This window comes from Brassica napus, chromosome C5 (genome assembly GCF_020379485.1).
Source record: "Brassica napus cultivar Da-Ae chromosome C5, Da-Ae, whole genome shotgun sequence".
NCBI lineage: Eukaryota > Viridiplantae > Streptophyta > Magnoliopsida > Brassicales > Brassicaceae > Brassica > Brassica napus.
This window is the reverse complement of record NC_063448.1, coordinates 21,456,414-21,470,852: the sequence shown is the minus strand read 5'-3', so window position 1 is coordinate 21,470,852 and position 14,439 is coordinate 21,456,414.

Here is a 14,439-nt window from a genome sequence, read left to right as displayed (position 1 = left end):
AAATGGTGGTTTAGTAATATTTTGCGATAATAAAGCGTAACTTCATTTTGTTACTAATCATAAGCTTTCTATACGAATATGTATATACTGAATGAAAGTATCAGTGAGTGTCTTATTTAAAAGAATGATTGGAATGGCCGAGGCTGGATTAGATGCTGGTAAAATCAAATGTTGTAACTGGAGTCTAACGATATAAAACGTCATGGAGACACGTTACGAGATCCATAAAGAAACTGAATTTTATTCTACAGACTACAATCCCCAGTGCTCTGCTTGGAAGTTATGATACATTGACATGTACAAGACATATGCACACTATTATTATATCAAGCCGATGTCACACGTGATTATCCTTAGGTCACTCACAATGAGCCCTAGGTCACACACACACAGAATTGGGTCACACACAATTAATAAGAACTCCACTCTTATTGCTTTAGAAAATTACCTCAAAATTAAAGCTCACAACTCATAAGTTATGCAACACACTTTGCATCTCCTTATACAACTCAAACTTTCCTAAACTCATTAGGAATCACAAATATATATTTTCATATTTCTATAACTCAATAGAATTAGGTAACTTGCACAATAAGTTATTTCAAGCTTATCTCAACATTCTTCGTCTTAAGCTTGAAATCTCTTTTCTCCAAATCTTGCATGCCAATGAAGTCTCTCATTTCTCAAAACTTGATTCTTCCCAACGCCTTGGTTAGAATGTCCGCCTTTTTCTCAGTGCCAGGTACATGCCCAACTTCTATCAACTTCCTCTCCACACATTCGCGTATGAAGTGATATCGAGAATGTATATGTTTACTCCTTCCATGAAAAACAAGATTCTTGGTCAAAGCAATAGCAGACCGATTATCAATTCGTATGGTGACCTTCTCACAACGATCTCCGATGATCTCGCTTAGCAACTCTTGCAGCCATAACGCTTGTCTTGCAGCTTTAGTTCCCGCCATGAATTCTGCCTCACACGACAAGAGCGCAACAACATCTTGTTTTTGTGAACACCAAGTAATTGGACTCTCTCCAAGATAAAAGATGTGACCCGTAGTACTCTTGCCATCATCAAGATCATTGTTAAAACTACTATCACTGTATCCAAGAAGCCTTGGTACCTTCGAAGTGATCCTTTGAAACGACAAGCCAAGACTAGTAGGGCTTTGTAAATACCTTAGACATTGTTTCATTGCAGCACCATGCGACTCCTTTGGACTATGCATATAGCGACTCAACACTCCGACACAATAGGCCATGTCTGGACGTGTGTTAAGCAAATATCTTAGGCAGCCAACGCTCTTTCTGAACTTTGTGGCGACAATTTCTCTTTCTTCATCTGCTCTAGACAGCTTCACACCAGCTTCCATCGGTGTATGCACAAGATTGCATTGGCTCATCCTGGCTTCTTGTAAAATCTTTTGTGCATATCGGTTTTGATTCAATGTTATCCCTTCTCCATGTTGACATACTTCTATCCCTAGATAGTAAGTTAATCTTCCAAGATCACTCATGTCGAACTTCGCAGCCATCATTGTCTTAAACTCATCGATGATTCCTTTGTTGGTTCCTGTAACAAATAAATCGTCTACATAGACATCAACCACAAGGAGGTGTCCGTTGATCATCTTTCGGTACACAGATGGCTCCTTCGTACATTTTTTAAACTCCATCTCGAGAAGAATATTGTTTAACTTTGTGTTCAAAGCCCTTGGCGCTTGTCGCAATCCGTATAAAGCTTTATTGAGTTTGTACACCTTACGCGCTTCTCCTTTCTTCTCGAACCCCTCTAGCTGTGAAACATACACGACTTCCTTAAGCTCACCATGCAAGAATGCTGTCTTTACATCAAGGTGATGCACTTCCCAACCGTAAGCTACTGTCAAATTGATGAGAAGTCTGATTGTTTCCAGTCGAGCCACCGGTGCGAAGACCTCATCAAAATCTATCCCATATTGCTGCACTTATCCTTTTGCAACAAGTCGAGCCTTGAACTTGTTGATACTCCATCTGAATTTCTCTTGATCTTGAAGATCCACTTCAAACCTATTGGCTTGATTCCATATGAGAGTTCGACTAGCTCCCATGTATTATTTTTCTCAATAGAATCAATATCATCTTCACATGCTAATGTCCATTCTCTTGATTCACTTGCTTCTCCATAATTCAGTGGCTCGTTGTTGAGGCATAGCAAGAGCTTTTCTCCTTCTTCTATCGCAAGCAAGATATAGTCGTCTAAATACTTTGGTTTGTTGCTTTGACGTTCTGATCTCCTCAAGACAGGATGAGTTTCTTCTTCTTCCTCAGTTTCTGGTTCGTCATGCTCAGACGATCCGTACTGCTCGTCTACAACAGTCTCTGTTTGACCCTCTTCGATCCTTTTGATCTCGCATGTACACTATGTACTAGAGTTATCTTGGAGCCCACGATTTCCATACGTTCCAAGTGTAACTTTAAAACTCTCATCTTGTCTCTGTTCACGATCAATTTTACTCCAATCCCAGCTTCTCAACTCGATAAAAACAACATCTCGGCTTACTACTATCTTGCGAGTTTGTGGATCATATAGCCGATAAGCCTTTGATCCTGGTTCCGTTCCAAGGTTCACAAGCATCTTTGATCTATCGTCAAGCTTTCTCAATTGTGTCTTCTCAATCTTCGTATATCCTATACATCCAAAGATTCTGAGATGATTGATGTTTGGTTTCTTCTCATGAAACAACTCATACAGAGTCCTATCTTTAGAGCTCTTGTAGCAATTCTATTCAGGAGATACGTTGAATATCGAATTGCCTCTCCCCAGAAGTAGTTTGGCACGTCCATGTGTTTCAAAATGCTTCTTGTCATCTCTAGTAAGGTTATGTTTCTCCTCTCGACTATGCCGTTCTGCTGTGGTGTGTACGAAGCTATAAGATGCCTCTTAATCCCCGCGTTTTTGCAGTAAACATTGAACTCAGTGGAGGTAAACTCCCCCTCCTCTATCTGTTCTGAAGGTTTGTATCTTGTCTCTAGCCTCAAGTTCCACTAAGCTCCTTAACCTTTTAAACTTCGTGAAGGCTTCACTTTTCTTCTCAAGCAAGATAGTCCACATATACCTTGTGTAGTCATCAATGACAACGAAGATATATCTCTTACCACCTTGAGTACTTGGAGTTATTGGACCGCATAAATCCCCATGTAAAAGCTGAAGCTTCTTATTTGCTTGGTATTGTGTTGCTTGAGAAAACACTTTGCTTGTTTTCCTTTTAGGCATGATCCACATACCTCTTTCTTAATGTTGATACTCGGAACCCCCAACACGAGTTCTCTTTGTATCATTGCTCTCATCGTCTCAAGGTTTACGTGCCCAAGTCTTGCATGCCACTTTCTTGACTCGCTTGATCTAGTTAAATGTAGACTTGTGTACTGTTTTAATCCTATTCGAACCTTATAAAGCCGATTTAACGATCGGTGCTGTAGCAAGTAACTTCCTGTTCTGGTCATGCATTGTTAGTTCTTCTCCTCTTATATGTATGTCGCAACCATCTTCATTAGCTTGACCTAGACTGATTATGTTACTCTTTAAATCTAGAATGTAATACACGCCTGTCATCTTTCTTGACTCGCCATTCATATCAATGAATGATAATGTCCCGTTGCCTTTTATATCAATACGTGAGTCGTCGCCAAATCTGACCTTTCTCAAGATCGAAGTACTGATTAAGGAGAAGTATCTCTTATCTCCTGTCATATGATTACTCGCACTGTTGTCAAGATACCATATGTTTTCTCCTCCAGTGTTTGTCTCATATATTTCTGGCACAACGTATTTTTCATTCAAGAAAACGGTTTCAAGCATCATCAGCTCCTCTGCATCTTGTGTCTCAGTGTTGTTTGTTTCGTGAGCTTCTTGAAGCTTTAGTAGGCAATCCGGACAATCCACAGCAAAGTGTCCAGTCTTATCGCAACGATAGCACGTGATTCTTGAGTAATCAAAATTTCTTCCACGACCTCTCCCTTGGTTATAGAAGCGTCCTCCTCGACCTCCGCCTCTGTATTCTCTGTTGTGGTCACGAGTTTGTTGTCCATTGTAGTTAGCCGCACCTTTATTATAGCATCGGTTAGGTTGATTACCTTGATTCTCTGCATTTGTATACATCAATTTCCCTTGTTCTTCCTCAGCTTCTTCTTCTTCAGACACACGCTCTTCGTATGCTTTTAGACGACCTATTATGTCCTCAAAACTCGTAGTGTTTAGATCCAACACTTGTTCCAATGAAGCCACAATTTGTATGTATATCTTTCTTGGAAGACACTTAAAAAATTTTCGGACTTTGATGAAAGCTCTGAAAGTTTTCCAGCGAAATCATCAATGTTGTCGGAATCTATCATCTTTCACCGATCAAACTCAGCCATCAATGTTTGAAGTCGTGCCTCCTTTACTCTCTCTGCTCCCATGTTTATTAATTTGATCGCATCCCACACTTTCTTTGTTGTATCAAGTTCTCCAACTTGAAGTATGAGAGCCTCAGGAATGGATTGAAACAACAAGGCCGTAGCCATGTCATTCTTATCACCGTCCGCAGACTCTGTCTCAATCACCTCCCAAACCTGATGCACTTTCAACAGTATCTTCATTCTCATAGCTCATACCGTGTAGTTGCTTGAGGTGAGCATTGGACACTTTATAGACGAAGAACCTCCGCATTCTTTCCTCCTTGTAACCGGAATCAAATCTCCCATATCTTCTTCTGAAGCTCTAATACCACTTATTGTATCAAGCCCATGTCACACACGATTATCCTTAGGTCACTCACACAATGAACCCTAGGTCACACACACAGAATTGCGTCGCACACAATTAAAACGAACTCAACTCTTATTGGTTTAGAATATAACCTCAAAACTAAAGCTCACAGTATGAGTTATGCAACACACTTTGCATCTCCTTATATAACTCAAACTTTCCTAAACTCATTAGGAATCACGAATAAATATTTTTCTATTTCTATAATTCAATAGAATCAGGTAACTTGCACAATAAGTTATTTCAAGCTTATCTCAACAACTACCAGATAAAAACATTGACAGAGTTGTAGCTACAAAGATTGACATATTTTATTTTCTAAAGCGTACGCAAAGCGCTTCTTCCTTTGACGAGAATCAGATCACAAGCCCCTATATTGTTTACAAAAGAGCATCATTGGAAATGTGAAAAGATATTCTGTTATGATAATAGATAGTGGCACAATCCGGGAGTTAATTAACAAGAACTCATGAAAACTTGGAACATGGAATATAAGGATTTACAAAAATAATTACTACATCCCTTAAAATAATTACAACAGCTTCTTACTAACCATCTAAGCCAACAAAGAGAACCCACACACCCGCACTTCTTCCAGAGTAACAACCAACACTGCCGGCTAGGGCTGAGCAAAAAACCGAACCGAACCCGATCCGAAAAAGTAGTATCGAACCCGAACCGAAATTGATTAAATATCCGAATGGATTTAAAATTTTGGTATTTAGCGAACCGAAACCGAACCCGATCCGAACCGAAGTATTTCGGATACCCGATTATATCCGAAATTGATTTATATACCTATATATATTAAATATTTTTAGATTTAATATATATTAAGAACATCAAAATATATAAGATACTTTTAAGTTGTCCAAAATACTTATCAATATATACAAATAGTCAAAAGTACATGTCTAAAATAGCTAAAGTATACTCAAAACACCAACAATACTTAAAATATCTATTGATTCTCAATCCAAATATTCAAACCAAACCAATTTATATTTTAATTTTAGGTTTGACATATGCTATTCAAATTTATATGTAATATATTGTTTTGTATATAGATTTTGAGAAATTTAAAGTATATAATGAATTTTAAAATTTTAAAATAATTTAAATGGGTTATCCGAACCCGAACGGAACCCGCAAAGATCCGAACCGAACCCGAACCAAAATTTAGAAATACCCGAATAGGGCTGAAATCTTTGAACCCGAAAACCCAAAACCCGAATAGACCCGAACCGAACCCGAATGGGTATCCGAACGCCCGTCCCTACTGCCGGCACGAGGAAGAACCAATGATACCATCAGGGACGGATCCAGTTACATATAAAGTGGGGCACGTGCCCCATACTAACTTTATAAATTTTTGTTTGTAACAAAATTTTGAATAAATGAATCTAGCATATTTGGTTAAATTGGGACAATAGTGTCACACCCTCTTACATGTGACCATATTTTCTCCAATCTTTTATTTTATTTATTTTGTTATGTTTACGTGTCTCATGATTTAATTTTTATTCTCATATTTTTATTTGTATCGTTTCTTGTTAAATTAGTTATGTATGTCTAATTTGTTCAGCTTTGTTTTGTTAAATAAATATCAATCTTGAATTACAAATTTTTTAATCTGTTCTCTCTATTTCTAGAAAAATAAATAGTTATGTTTTATGCATATTAAAACATATTCAATCTGATAATAATACATTATTTTATATGATTAACTATTTTAATATTTTAGACCAATTGTAATTCAAAAATACAATTATTTTTAAAAAGATTAAAATTTTCCATTATTAACTCATATAAAATGTATTGAAATGTAAAATGTATCTTCTAAAAACAAAATTTTATATATAAACTAGATATGAGCCTGTGCATTGCAACGGATATTGTTTGATGTTTTATTCAAGAAAGAACATAAAAAGAATCAATCATTTTATTATAGTTTTAAGATTGTTTTTGCATATGTTGTGTAAGATTTGTTTTAAAATTAAGAACTCGTTTTCACATAAAAGTTCCAGTTAATAATTGTATTTTATGATTATGGTGTATATGTGAATTGTGTTTTATTTTAGTATGACCAAACACATATAAAACCAATCTTCACGACATCTTAATTTTTTTTATTTTTGTTAATTAAAGAGTTTTAGTATCAGATTTGTTATAATTGTTTTTAAAAAATTACAATTAAATAAGTTCTTAAAATTTTATTTTCGTTCGGAATTTTCTTTAAAAATAAAATCTTCTATTTTATAAATGTCTATTTCACTTAAAAAAAAAAAAGATACTATCAAATAATCTTTCACATTTTTTTGTTTATCATTTTAGAAAAGGAAAATAATATTTTTGTAGCTGGCTTTCAGAAAAGAAAAATTACTATCATATGTTCTATTACAATATTCTTTTGTTTAGAATTTCATTAAAATTAAATTACTTACAAATAATTATTTTTAGTTACTATAATAAAAATTTTACATTTTGTATCACTACTATTTTTACCCTTCTTTTGTTAATTAAACAATTTTTAGTATCATGTTCATCATCAAATTCTCACTTAAAAAATATTATCAAATAAATTTTTACAATTCTGTTTTGGTTAGGACAAAAAAAAAAATGCAACTATCTGTTGTTTAGGATTTTGTTTTTAAAAAGGAAAACAACTATCAAATATTATTTTACTTTGTTTTAGGATTTTAGAAATGGAAGTATTACAATTATATTTTTTTCTAGGATTTATAAAAAATATTAATATCAATAATTATTTCCAGTTAATATTAACTATTTTTAAAAAATACTATTTTCAAAATTCGGATTTGTTTTAAAAAAAATCTTATTTAGTTAGGATTAAAAAAAGAAAAAATATATTTTACAAGTCTCTTTTAGTTAGAATTTTAGAAAATAAGTTATTTTCACATAATGACAGGTTTTTATTGACACATTCACAATCTAATTTTTTTTATTGACATATGACACAATCATATTGGGTGAAATATTTGAAGTTATTTTGAATTTATATTTTTTAACAGAAAATTAACTATTAAAAAGGAAGTTAGTTGTTTATTAAAAAATATAAGATTACTTATATATTTTTATTTTATTTAAACTCAAAAAGGAAAATTCCTTATCTGATAATTATTTTTATTTAAAACTTTTTTGTTTTTGTAGGATTCTATAATTCGTTTTTGTTTACAATTTCCAGACAACTAAATGATTTTAATACAAAATTTTCTGTTTAATTAATTATATATTTTGTAGATTGGAAATATTTGTAGCTATTTTGGTTTATAATTTTCTAACATAAAATTATCTATTAAATAGGAAATTTAGTTATAATAAAATAATATAAGGACTTGTACAACTGTATTTTGTTTAGGTTTCAAAAAGGAATATTACTTATTTTAAAGTTAGTCTTTCTTTAAGATTTTTATTAAATAATTTATTTTATTTGTAGGATTTTATAATTCGTTCTTGTTATAGATTTATTTAAAAAGTTAATATTTTTGTTTTATAATTATCTTCTTTAGTATCTTTTAAAATGAAAATTATATATATATATATATATATTGTTTTGAAAAACCTACTTTCATATAGCTTCTTACAATTAGTTTTTGTTGAGGAGCTTAAAATTGAAAACTACTATTACATATTTTTGAATAATATAATTATAAAGTTATGATAAAAAACACATGTCAAATCTTAAAATATATATTATCATGTATCACAGCCATGTTAATTAGAAACTTTTAAGCGATTGTGTGATAATAATAATTTTTCATTAATCTAGACATTGATCCTAGAGAAACGGTTAAATTGGTAGAAACATAATCAACACTCTGGGCTGAGGCACAAATATTGAACGAACAGAGGACAGTACCACAAATAAAGGTTATGACCCTACCGTCAATTTCAGGAAAATGGTGTTTTACATATGGTTCCTGTAAAGAGGATGATATTTTCTCCGGACAAGGTTGGTTCAACACTCTAGAAGGATTTGATGGGCTGATGGGGGCGAAGAATGTTCAGGCTAGTCTCTTTTCTCTTCATGCGGAGATGGAAGCGCTACTCTGGGCAATGAAATTTATGAGGAACTTACGTCAATTTCAGGTTACGTTTGCAACGGATTGTTCTCAGTTGGTGAAGATGGTTTCAGAACCAGAAGAATGACCAGATTTTACAAGTTATTTGGAAGATATCAAGATCCTGGAAAAAAATTTCCTCCGATCAGAGATCATCTATGTACCAAGGATGCAAAATTCAAAGGCGGATAGCTTAGCACTTAGTGTCAGGAAGCAACCGTCTTTCGTCGTTCACATGGATGCAGATCTTCCGGTTTGGTTCTCAGAGTCAGTATGAGTCTGTATAAGTTGATGACAAAAAAAATATATAGAGTTTTTACTGTAACTAAAACGAAGAGAACAAAACAAAGAAGCATACAACAAATGAGCTAGCCGAAGTTGTCGGACGATCGCCACAGAACCTCCAATAGATATAGAACCGAAAAGAGATGTTACTCATCCGGAAGAAATCATCAGACTTAATGAGTTGGGTTAGACTACCGTCAAAAACGCAATCGAAAGACTGCTGATTTGATTCTAAGAACATGAAGAGAAACAAAAAAAAAATCGAAAGACTTGAGGAAGTCAGATCTAACCGGCTTCGCCGATTTGGAGCCAGTGAGTGGATAGAACAAAGGTGCACTAACCTCCATCGCCATCGGGAAAATCCTAACCCTAAATTCACCCACCGTCCTCAAAACAGTCGGGATATAGAGAAGAGTAACCCAATAGTTCAGATCTGAATCAAAACTTCGACGCTTTGTAATGACTTCTCCTCGAGATATTGCCACCACCACGCCAAAAGACCGAAACTTCTCACACCGATGTGAATCTACAAGAACATTAACACATTAGACTAGTGAGATCACAATACAAATTTGTCCCCCAAAGATGCACTGAGAAATCAGAGACCACAACCACTACCCAGAGACCACCGTCCACCACATTCAAACCAAGAAATGAAGAAAACGGATCTTAATATGAAAACCAAAAAAAAATTAAATCTTAAAATGGTGAAGTTGTACTAGATATATCAGTATTACATGTCTGGTATATAACACAGTTTTATCAGTATTACCAGTCTGGTTTATAATTAAGCTGTACCAGTATTACCAGACGCCAACATGACTTGTTTGATATATATGAGGTTTTGCGAGTTTTACCAATAGTATCTGACAGAAAAAACACATTTTAGAATATGTACATCACTAAGTTTTAAGCACACATAAATCCACAACACATAAATAAACATATAAGTGAGACTAGATGTAGAAAAACATATAAGACTCATTCATAGTTACTACTTCCATCGTTGCTTCTTCCACCATTGTTGCTTCCCTCGTTTCTGATTGCATCTTTGCTGTTTTTTTCGTAGTTGTCGTCATCATTGTTGCTTTCATCTTTGCTGCATTTACTGAACCACTACAAGATAGTGAATACGTTTTCTTTCTCTTCCTCCGAGATTCTCCTACATATGGAAATCTAGTAAATTGTGGTCTTCTTTTCTTTTTTTTCCACATACGAGCGGAGGACAACCTGAACTCGTATTTCTTGAGAAACTTCTCATGATGAATGCTGAGGTACTAGATAAATTTTCTTGTAATATGCCAATGCCCACTGCTCCATCCAGTAATACTTAGAACAAAAACTTTCAATTTTAAGCTCACTTGTTATCATTTCTCCATGCTTCATGAGCAGCAAGAGCATGGAGACAAGGATACATGTCAATATCAAAATATATATAGTAGATTGTTCTCTTGATCAAATTAACCAAAAATCTTTTCCCGTTTAGGCCAATCATATTATACTAAAGTTCAAATATATTTAGCTCGTACACCTTGAGTGTTTTTACAATCAGACAATTCTTATGCAATTCGATATGCACATGTGGGACTAGTATATGCGTCTCTAGTATACCTACGGAAACATGTTGGCATTTGCTAAATAATTCTATAATATTTTCCAAGATCACATCAATCATTGGAAAAGCCACATATTTCATTGGTTCCTTTAAAAAAATCATTGATAGATTGAGCACAGTTGGTTGTGTCTATGTTGTAACTTTCTCATGGTACCACTACAAGAAAACACAAATTTAACGACAGCCAAAATCGTCGTTATTTCCTCGGAAAAGAAGGCTTACGAGGAAATGGCGATGAAAGGCGTTTCGTCGTTATATGATTGTCGTAAGAGAAGATTCGTCGCCATTTCCTCGTTAATTAGCGAGGTTATATTTTCCTCGTAAAGAAGAATTAAGTTTTCGTCGTAAAGACCACGTGGGGTTTCCACGTAACGCGGTCGTTGTGCTTCCTCGTAAGAAACTCGTAAATGATTCGTCGTAAAAGACACGCAAAAACCTCTAAATAAATTCGTCGTAATAAAAACGTAAGAAACACGAAAACAATTCGTCGTAATAGAATCGTAACTAAATCCACGTAAAATCCTCGATAATTGTTCCTCGATATTTCGTCGTTAATTTTCCTCGTTAATACATCGGGAATTAGCGACGAAATTACTTTGTTTTCTATTTACTGAATTTATAAATAAAAATTATATTTATTTAATTTATTAATAAAATTTTAATTGAAATTAAATCGAATAGAAAAAATTTTTTGGCCGAATTAAAATGAAATTATATAATATATAAATAAGTTTTGAATTTTAAAATACAATAACAAAAAAAAAACTAATGCTGCATTGCCGCGTCGTAGAATTCCTCGCTCCTTCTCGAGAGATCTTCCTCGTTGACTTGCACGGATGTCTCGCCTGGAATGGGGTTTTGTTGTCTCATGGTCCTGAACATGGCCTCCCATTCCGGATTTGTGGCCGCTATGACGTCCAAGAAGTTCTCGAGACCAGTCATACGAGCTGTGAACGACGATTTTGTCGAGGCCAACTCGTTTTGTGTCGACGACAGCTGATGTTGTGTCGTCTCCAACACGTCGCGCAGCTGAGAGACTTCATCATCCCGTCTCTGGCCATAAGAGGAAGTCGCTCTCGGAACATCGTTGACGGAACCAATCCCCAACACACGTCCCTTTTTCTTAGGAGCGACCTTAAAAAACAATAAAATATATATTAAAATTTAAATTTTAAAGTAAAATGGAATTAATAAAAAATTTATATAAAATTTACCTCCTCGTAAATTCTATCCACTTCTATTGTGGATAAGACGACGGGTAATCCGTCGGCGGACTCCTGCGCCAGCTGGGTCTCACGCTCGTCAATACGAGCTGCCACATCATTGTAGATCTTCTCAGACCTCTCATCTACAAATGCGCCCGCCTTGTTTTTGTGGGTCCGATCGAAAAGTTCCATAAGAGTCGGTAAACGTCCCAACTCCTTGGCCTAAAAATAGTTAAGAAAGTTTTTATTATATATATATATATATATATATTAAAAATCAAAAAGTTAAATATTTAAATTACGTACCATTTCCAAACGGACGCGGGCGTGTGGTTTTTGGCCCGTACTATGTTGCATCGCCCTGTGGCCATGCTCATCTACCGAGTTACGGGAGGCGGAGCAAGACTGGGCGACTCTCATGGCATCAGGATCCCTCCAGTAACGGATGAGGCCATCCCACACGTCCGTGGTGATGGTTGAGGGTTTGCCCCGCTCATAGCCCTTCACGATCCAGTCACCCTTCCAGTTGGAGACCGTGTCCAACAAACGTTTCTTCGCCTTGTCGATAAACTCTTTCCGCACCTTCTCAGTGACCCCCATGGACCAATTAAATTTTTGCTGCAAAAAAAAAACATTAATAATTAGTTTAGAAAAATAAAATTTAAAAAAATATAAATCAGGAATAAATTGTAAAAACTTACAGCGTAAATCTTGAACCACGTCCTTCTGATGTAGATCGGAGTGGATTTCCAGTTGGGATGTGCCATGGAGAAGTAACCTTTAATCGTCTCGGTTACTTCTGTTGCAAGGCAGTTATCAACCCCAAACCTGGAAAAAAAAAACAAATTCAAAGTTTTAAATATTTATTAAAGTCACAAATGAATTTTAAAAAATAAATGTAACATACATACCAAAGAGTTCCTTCAGGTCGGTCGGGGTCTATGATCGGTAAGCCTTCTCTGCCTGGCAAACCGAGAATGTCCTCAACAGTGTACTGAGAGTAAGGACAACTCGCTGGCACCATCAAATCAGCATGAACCTGATGGGCGGGCATCTGAGGAGGCACATGAGGAGCTGGCATCGGAGGAGGAGCTACCGGAGGAGGCACATGAGGAACTGATGGCGATGCCGTAGAAGAAGGCGAGACTCTCTGAGAAGATTGAGTCTCGGGGACGGTCTCCTGCTGACCCGAAGAACCAGGAGCTGAAGAAGAACCGGGAAGTGAAGACGGGTCTAACCGACTACCCGGTGGACCGAACATCTGCGAGTAGTGAGCACTACGCTGGTGCCTACGAATAGTCTGCAAAATTTAAATTTCTAAATTAAAGTCAAGAGTAAATAAAAAATTATGAACAGTATTAACTACGTAATTAATAAAATGAGGAAACCTAAATTTTGTAAACTAATTTCGTAAACTAAATTCCCTAAACTAACCACCTAATCTAAATTCCCTAAACTACTTAGAGAGGAAAGAGAGTTACCATGTTGAGAGGAAATGGAGAGGCTGTAGAGAGGAATTAGAGAGGAAATGAAGAGGGCTGCGGTTTCGCCTATATATAGGATTAGTGTTCGTCGACAATTCATCGCAAAATAACGAGGAAAGACAGAGGCCCGTCTTTCGTTTTGTCGCAAGGCCCAAGCAAATTAACGAGGATATACAGAGGCCCGTCTTTTATTTAACGTCGTTCTTGGGACGATTTTTGTTTTATCATCGATTTTACGTGGGCCCGTCTTTTGTTTCGTCGCAAGGCCCAAGCAAATTAACGAGGATATACAGAGGCCCGTGTTTTATTTAACGTCGTTCTTAAGACGATTTTTGTTTTTATCATCGATTTTACGTGCAAATAGCGAGGCTTTTTTTGCTAACCCCTAAAATTTTAAACCCCAAACCTCAAACCCTATCTTCCTTATATTTCTTATCTTATACTTCATATATTTCTAACCCTTTAACTTCAATATATATATTTTTTTGAATTTGAAAGGTTTAATACGTTGGAAAACAATTTTACAAATTTTGAATTTGACATATCACACAACAAATCAAACACACTCTACAAATCATATATGAAAGGTTTAAAAACATATAAAAAAAAGAGAAGAAGATATTTGAATACAAATGATGTAGATTTATGTGGGCTACACTTACGTATCTCGTCATATGTGTTTCCAATATCTTTCTTCTCTTTTTTTTTTTAAGTTTATATAAAATTGAAAATTAATTTTTTTTAGTTTATATGAAGTAGGATGGGGAGTTTTAGGGTTTGCACATTTGGGGTTTAGGGATTTGGGTTTCATTTTAGTTTAGGGTTTATATTTACCGACGAATTAACGACGAAAAGTAAAATAAAAAAGCTAACCTCGCTCATTCCACGTAAGTTAACGAGGCTCTTACGACGTTTTAGTCTTACGTGGAATAAGCGAGGTCCGCTTTTTTAATTATAAATCGTCTCTTAGTCCACGTAA